At 37.3% G+C, this 8,561-nt stretch overlaps 1 long non-coding RNA gene across 1 annotated transcript; it reads right to left on the bottom strand.

Annotated features, from left to right (window-relative positions):
* Positions 1-536: 536 nt before the first annotated feature.
* On the bottom strand, positions 537-5,073 carry LOC121389275. Its single transcript, XR_005960051.1, has 3 exons — positions 4,914-5,073; positions 1,567-1,696; positions 537-637 (listed from the first exon to the last, which is right to left on the bottom strand). It is a non-coding gene; the product is annotated as an uncharacterized LOC121389275 (long non-coding RNA).
* Between the last annotated feature and the right edge of the window lie 3,488 nt (positions 5,074-8,561).

Below are 8,561 nucleotides of genomic sequence, written 5' to 3'. Positions count from 1 at the left end.
AAACAGTTGCAAACAGCCGTTTCACCATTATCATTATGTCTAACAGTGGGCGGTTATCTGACAACTGTAAGTGGTGGTCCTAAATGGAGGAGGAACTAGGCAAGAAACAAAAGATGCCGGGCAAAACTTAGAAAATGGGAGTTTGGCAGTACGGGGATATCTATTCCCCAAATATATTTAACATGTTCTTGGTTGTTAAGGACGACCTTCAAAATTTAATAATGTCAAAAATATGGATCGCGAAATTACGCGATACGTTTTAGAATTGTGTCACGATCTCTGAATCTTGCATAGTAATTCGCGATGCAATACTGAACAAAATGTTCCCCGATGTCTACGTAATTGTTCATTAAAAACACAAATGAACTTCAGCTAATACATTTCAATCTTTTTGAAAGAAACAGTATTAGAAATTAATGAAACTAGATAAAAGAATATCACTGCTAGAGTGCGTCCTACTTTTTTCCTCCACTAATTATATCCCATATGAAATCATCAACACAACAAATTCAAACAATAATACATCAACAGAATTTACCATCTAAAATCAAGTCTTTGTCCCAAGCACTTCCAGTATCCACCACAATCACGTGAGGTCCTTTCAGCAGTGTGATAGTTCCACAGGCTCTCTGCTGGGCTAAAACAAAATATCATTATCTTTACTAGCGAAGTTTGCAAACAACTGTTGGACAAATGAAATATATTAAAGGGACATTCATTAAAGGCCGACTGCGCACTGAGCAGGCACTTTACCACTGGGCTACGTCCCACCCCGAATGAATGAATGAATAAATGAATGAATGAATGAATGAATGAATGAATAAATGAATGAATGAATGAATGAATGAATGAATAAATGAATGAATGAATGACATCAGAGAACATTTTGTTTTCAAAATCTTGATTAGCGATAGTTTTAGTCAAGTGAAAATTTATTAGTAACTGTTTAATGTGTTCAAATTGTGTAGGGATCTCTGAAACTTGCGTAGCGAATCGCGGCACGATACTGAACAAAATGTTCCCTGAATGAATGAATGTTTAACAACACTGCAGCACAAAAACACAGATTTTGGGTGTCAAATAAATGTAAATATATTGATATGATTTTCAGTAGCAGATCCAGAAAATCCATTTAAGGAGGCCCCAGTGTAATGTGGCCGAAGGCCACAAACATTCCCAAAGAGATTACTTAGATTCTCCAGTGTAAAAAATAAAAATATAACTGTTGGAAAATTTATGGAGAGGAGCTCAGGGCACTGGCATAGCGTGGGTTGTTACAATTATATTGACTGCTGTATGTATATATATCCTCATATGTTGTAGACTACGGCCTGAGTGTAAATAAAGTTCAGTTCATTTCAGTTGCCAGCATCCGGGGCAAGGCAAGTATTGCATCCCCTAACCAGTGGACCATTAACCTTCCCAGAGTCCCTTCCATTTGTCCAGAATTTTGCGCCCACGCTACTGGCTCAGGGCCCCCTTAGATCTGCCACTGACTTCACCTAATTAAAACAACACTGCATTGAATATGAAAAACATATATATGCCACTGTATTTCAATCTTACTTTCTCCCTGAGAAATGGTATAGCCTTCTTTCAGAACAATAACTTCATACATCTTTGTGGCTTAGAGATGACTGGGTTAGAGTCGTGATGAACAAAACCTGACACAAAAGTCACCTTTCGAAACCTCAACCTGAAATATAAAACAATGAAACAACCATTAAAAAGACTGTTCAGAGTCTGAGCCATTGTAACACATTTACAACTAATAGATCCTTGTTTATGACTAAAATTTCCTTGTTAAGAATATCCATATCTGTATAATCAAGCGAGGGCAGGACGTAGACCAGTGATAAAGTGCTCGCTTGATGCACAGTCGATCTAGGATCGATCCCCGTCAGTAAGCCCATTGGGCTATTTCTCGTTCTAGCAAGTGCACTATGATTGGTATATCAAAGGCTCTGTTAGCCTTTCTTGGGGATGGCACATATAACAGACTCCTTGCTGTTAATGGACAAATGTTGTGGGTTTCCTCCAAGACTATATATCAAAATAACCAAATGTTTGACTTGAAATAGCCAATGTTTAATAAATCAATGTGCACGTGTCGTTAAACAAAAACCGTATAAACAAGGTGTTTGTTGTCATCTTAACGTTTGTAGTGGCCCAAACTGGATTTTACCTTCCAATAATTTTGTATGTAAATTTTTAATAATTACTAAGAAAATAAAAAGTTTAACTACTACAAATATTAGGATATACCTGCTAATACTTAAGATATGCAGACACTGGTTTTCTTAAGAAGATGTTTTTAATATGCAATAGTATAGTCGGAAATATCTTATAATGGCTGCAAACTGAGGACAGTTCCTTTAACACGATCTAGAAGTGAACATATACTAGCAAACACAACATTTGAAGTAAAATCCACATGAAATCATAAAACAAATTAAAAATTTACAAGTTCAATCCCAAAGATTTTTTTTTTTTTTAGTAATTTCATTACCAAAAAAATTGTGCTGTACAAAAATATATAAAAAACTATTCAATTTATATTCATTAAGCAAGTTACACTGTTACTACACATGTACTTAGCCATCAACATTTTTTTTAATTCCAATACCATACATGTACATGACGGATGGATATAGTTTTGTAATTTTGTATTTTCTATATATGCGGTATATATTGAATTCAGAAGCATTTTAATATATGGAGGGGGGTATACATAATTAACAGTACATGGTCAGTGTTCTCGCTGGGTGAACATTGAAGGAGGGCGGCCGTGTGGCACCACACACTTCAAATTTTTAAAAATAATAATAATAATAAGGGGGAGGAGGAGCTTGGTTACCATATTGTTATGTGTTGGTAGATTTTGTGGAAAGACATACTCCTTATTTTGCCAACAAAAAAAGTGCAGAAACGTTTATACGAAATACAAGCAGTCTTTTAATTGAATCGAAGATGTTATCAGTCTGACATTCACAGGCAGTTCCGGTTTTGCTGAACCGATCAAAGTTTTCATATTATTTTAATAAAGATTTCAAGATATACGAAAAACAATAAAGATGTTTGTAAAGTGATCCCCTAATGTCGGATACATTTTTTTGTTATTTCCATCTTTATCGAATGAATCGATCAGTGTGATAAAATCGCCAGCTCATAAAAAAGTAGTTTCATTTTTGTAAAGGCGGTGTATATGTTATTTGGCACCCAAGATAAATGTTTGTAATGATAAACACTACCACTTCCGTTGTTTTTGTAAGCGGTGATACCCCCCTCCCCCCAAAAAAAAAGAAAAAAAAAAAAAGAAGAAAAAAAAAAAGAAAAAAAAAGTTTACAATATTTTATAAAGAACTGCTGAATAAACAGAATGACAGAACTGACATTTGGCACCAAATAAGTGGGGGCTTTTTCAATCGGAGATTGCCGAACCCGTAAAAAAAAAAAAAAAAAATTCATTGCTCAAATAAAATATAACTTTTATTGTGTCAATGTGTGTATTAAACATACAAATGGATACAGGCATAGGACAAAATCGAGGCTGATAAAAATACTGTTAAATTACATTATGGTAACTGTTTCAAAAGTTTCATCAATTGCTTTTTCATACACAATACGGCTTGTTTCCTTTGAGGCCCAGTGTGCAGACTGATTGTTGTGGGGGTATTTGTGTGGGAAAAAGTGTGCATTTGGAATATAGGTGCTGTAAAATATAGTATGGTGCTGGAAAATAAAGAGGGCCGCAGAAAAATAAAGGAGGGCGGAGAACTTGAAAGGAGGGCGGCAAAATGCAATAACGGAGCGGGCCACCCCGCTTAAATGGAGCAGCGAGAACACTAATGGTACTATACTGTATCAAGTCACACAGCTTTGACATATGATATACAAGTGATGTTTGCTTTACTTTCAAATCATCACTCATTATTCAGCAAGGTGCTAAGTAAAAATATGTGCCTACTGTGTCTGCCTGTCATGGACAGAATTCTCTGGTGAAGTCAGAGGTTGTGCCTACGATAGGCATGCTTGGACAATTATTTGATAAAAGTATGCCAAAAATTACCCCCACACACGGACATAGAAAAAATCACACTTTATATACCACTGACGTCCCAAACTGCGTTTACCTAACGACAAAAACGTGAATACGATATTTACGAAAATATTAGTCTACATTTTCCAGCTACGATACGTGAAACAAAATAGAGTTCAATCAATTAACATAAAAAATCAACAATGTGGATGTAAAACAAATCCATTCTAGTAAACAAAAGGGAAATACTCTCCGGTAAACAGGAAAGAGTGCGACGTTTCTAACTGCGTTCAGGCGCATGCGTTTGCAAAAAGTATCGCAACGTGCAGTTGCGGTTCGTCATTTTTAATTTTTAGGGCCACTACATGAACAAATATATGTTTCTTAACTATGCACAGTTGACGAACACTTTTTGTTTTGTCAAGCGTTCTGGTCCGGTCAGCGTTTCATCAACACACATCGCTAACAGTTGATGTCAATACTGATAGGCATTACATTTACAATGAATAGTTTGTAAAATATCATTTCTTTTAATGAACTGATTCATAATTAACACAATTTATACACTCAAAATTATTTACAATTGTTACGAATGGATTATGAATACTATTCACTACAATAGAGGCACACAAATGTAGCATACCTTTCACAAATCTAATATAATAATTGAAAACAAATTCTAACAACAGGGGTCTTAAAAATCGCTAAAAATTAAATGCTTGTTCTTGTTGATCTGGCACGTGTGAGGACATGTTACACGCACCGAATGTTAATTCACCTTTCTCTATTTTAAGTCAATTTCTACGAGTCCCGATATCGACTACTGACTTAAGTCTCTGCAAAGTTTTAAGTTCAATATAAATTTTCTGCTCACTCAGAATTTTCCCTGTGCGACCTTGGATGTATCGTGTTACATGCAGGCTGATGTCAACAAACGTCAGACAATCCGATGTTCTGAAAGTTGGTAAACAACAGACCACCTCGCCAAAAGCGACCACACTTTTCACAGGAACTCGCCACACTACACGGTTCACTTCCGGGTGAGAGTTCATGAGAGCTGGGCTGAGTTCAGCGACACAGCTGCAAAACGTCCGTTACTCTGGTTCTGCGTTTCCCGATCGACTTGTCCGCGGACGTTAGCGAAACTCAATGTAACGGGTTTTCTCTCTAAGACATGTTTGACATTCAATAGCCGATTATTAATAAATCAATGTGCTCTAGTGTCGATAAACAAAACAAACCTTATAGTATAAAAAGAACAAGAAAAGTAGGCCTACCCCCAAAAAGAATGTTACAAGACTGGTCGACTTGATCAATAAAATACCGGCCTCGGTGGCGTCGTGGCAGACTATCGGTCTACAGGCTGGTAGGTACTGGGTTCGGATCCCAGTCGAGGCATGGGATTTTTAATCCAGATACTGACTCCAAACCCTGAGAGTGCTCCGCAAGGCTCAATGGGTAGGTGTAAAGCACTTGCACCGACCAGTGATCCATAACTGGTTCAACAAAGGCCATGGTTTGTGCTATCCTGCCTGTGGGAAGCGCAAATAAAAGATCCCTTGCTGCTAATTGGAAGAGTAGCCCATGTAATGGCGACAGCGGGTTTCCTCTCAAAATCTGTGTGGTCCTTAACCATATGTCTGACGCTATATAACCGTAAATAAAATGTGTTGAGTGCGTCGTTAAATAAAACATTTCTTTCTTTCTTTGATCAATAAAATATAAGCATTCTGTCTGGTTCTCGTTTTGGTCATACATATATTTCAATAAATTAAAATAAGCATATATATCCATATACATGTGAAACTGTAAAACAGCTCCGACAATGTTGAATTACAGTGATTTTAAATATCATTAATAAATATATCTTGAGATGATTGGAACGGCGGGGTCGCGAATAAGCTTCATACTGTCAAGCCAGTCCTGGGAGAGTGGCAGTGCAGGAAGGATGAGATGGTCTTGTGTCGTGCTCGCGTCGGCCATACATATTCATTTATTTTAAAGAAGGATCCTGAGGATGTGAACTTTTCCAGCGTACCCCGCAGTGGCGTAGCGTGGGTTGCCACCGACCGGGGCAAGGCAAGTATTGCGCCCCTTAACCAGTGGACCGTTAGCACTACCCGATCGTCCCTTCCACCAGTCCGGGGCAAACGCCCGGGGCAAACGCCCTGGTGGCCCCGCCCACGCTACGCCACTGGTACCCCGACAATGCGCCACATTTTGGTGGAGTGTCCTAATAATCATCTAAAGCTGATGAGAAAAAAATGTTTATTAGTAACCGAAATATATTAGAATCTTTTAAATTCCATTCGGAATTAATTTTAAAGTTTTGAAGACAAATATTTAAAACTGTACTTAGCTTCATATTTGTTATGTAGGCTATTGTATTTTTCCCACAGCTCTTACACAATTATAAATTTTGTTTATGTTTAATGAAAAAAATTAATGTTGATATACCCGATCTGTATTTTGTGCCGGAGTGCCATTAAACATTCCTTTATTCCAACAATTAGTCCATTCTGCAATACCTATAGAAAACACACCCAAACTCATCATTAAATAACCATATGACTATAATATACCGTAGGCCTACATGGCAAATGTCATACAAGATCGCTATAACTCTCCTCTCAGATATACCGGCCTCGGTGGAGTCGAGGTTAGGCCATCGGTCTACAGGCTGGTAGGTACTGGGTTCGGATCCCAGTCGAGGCATGGGATTTTTAATCCAGATACCGCAACCGTGAGTGAGTGTTCCGCAAGGCTCAATGGGTAGGTGCAAACCACTTGCACCGACCAGTGATTCATAAATAGTTCAACAAAGGCCATAGTTTGTGCTACCCTGCCTGTGGGAAGCGCAAATAAAAGGTCCCTTGCTGCTAATCGGAAAGAGTAGCCCATGTAGTGGCGACAGCGGGTTTCCTCTCAAAATCTGTTTGGTCCTTAACCATGTGTCTGACGCCATATAACCGTAAATAAAATGTGTTGAGTGTTTCGTTAAATAAAACATGTTTCTTTCTCCCCTCAGATGCTCAATTGCTAACAATTTTCTTAAGAAACATTTCAAGAATGTTTAATATAAACAAAAATTTAGTAATTAAAAAACTGGCATAGCAAAAAATATGCAATAGAAAGTTTCCATTGACAGCGTTGCTGTTTATATGTGTATGCGTATGCTTGCGTATGTGTGCGTGTGCATGCGTGTGTCGGATCATTCTCCATCACAAAAATCAGGAGAGTCCCTTTAAAAACAACCACCACAACAATAGCAACTATGACTTTTATTACCAATTTGAAACAATTGGAATGCCATGACAAACATTTAGTTTTGACAGAAGAATACAATAACTATTGTAATTAACAAAATGCATACTAGATAAAAAGTTAGATAACCAAACATAAAGAATGTCACAAAAAAGGATTGATCGACTTAAAATGTAATACTAGTAGGGGTATTTTTTGTGGGTTTTTTGTCTGGTTTTCATCTTGGTCATACATCTATTTAAGTATATTAAAGTATGGCTATCATTGCATGTGGAACTGTAAAATATCTTCAAAAATGCTGAAATTACAAATGTCCATTATGCAATACACATCCAACAAACCCATATCCAAGCATTATGTGTAGGCATACTGCTAAAAAATTTGTTCACTTTACGACGATCTCATTAGTTAGCTCTACTGGGTTTAAATGTAATAGTGGAGCTAATTTTAATTATATTGACTTTACGACCCACACAAATCTAATTTCAAGGGCCATAACTTCGTCAAACATGAATCAATTCTAATTTTGACAGAGTTATGTCTCTTGAATAAATTCACATGAAATTCAAGCTTGATCTGGCCATCGGCTTCTGTGGCGTCGTGGTTGAGCCATCGGACATAAGGCTGGTAGTTACAGGGTTCGCAGCTCGGTACCGGCTCCCACCCAGAGCGAGTTTTACGACTCAATAGGTAGTTTCAGGCCACAACACCCTCTTTTCTCTCACTAATAATTAACAACTAACCCACTGTCCTAGACAGACAACCCAGATAGGCTGATGTGTGTGTGCCCAGGACAGCGTGCTTGAACCTTAATTGGATATAAGCACGAAAATAAGTTGCCCCCGAGGATCTCTCTTCTTTTTTTTTACTCCAGAAAATAGTATACACATCTCAGGGTTTAATTTGTATACTGCTTCATTTGTTCATAAAAAGTAGTGCCCCCTCCCCCCCTAGGATTTTGATCAAGGTACGGCCCTGTTTACAAATAATTTGCTTAAAATATTCTTAACAAACATACCAGAGTGTTTAACGTAACAGCAAACTTGGCAATTAAGAAAATGGCAAAAAAAATAAAATATATACTAATTCTATAACAAAATGCTTTCCACAGCACCTTCCATAACAAAATGGTTTCCACAACATGTTTCATGACAATTTTCAGGTTAATCAACTTAATGTGTAAGAGCAGTTTAATTTGTTGGTATAACAAAACATTTAACAGAGAAAAGTGACTTAAATGTTTTTATAAATTCCACTA

The sequence above is a fragment of the Gigantopelta aegis genome, chromosome 1 (genome assembly GCF_016097555.1).
Source record: "Gigantopelta aegis isolate Gae_Host chromosome 1, Gae_host_genome, whole genome shotgun sequence".
Lineage (NCBI taxonomy): Eukaryota > Metazoa > Mollusca > Gastropoda > Neomphalida > Peltospiridae > Gigantopelta > Gigantopelta aegis.
Note: the sequence above shows the minus strand (reverse complement) of the source record. Positions and strands in the feature narration are given on the sequence as shown.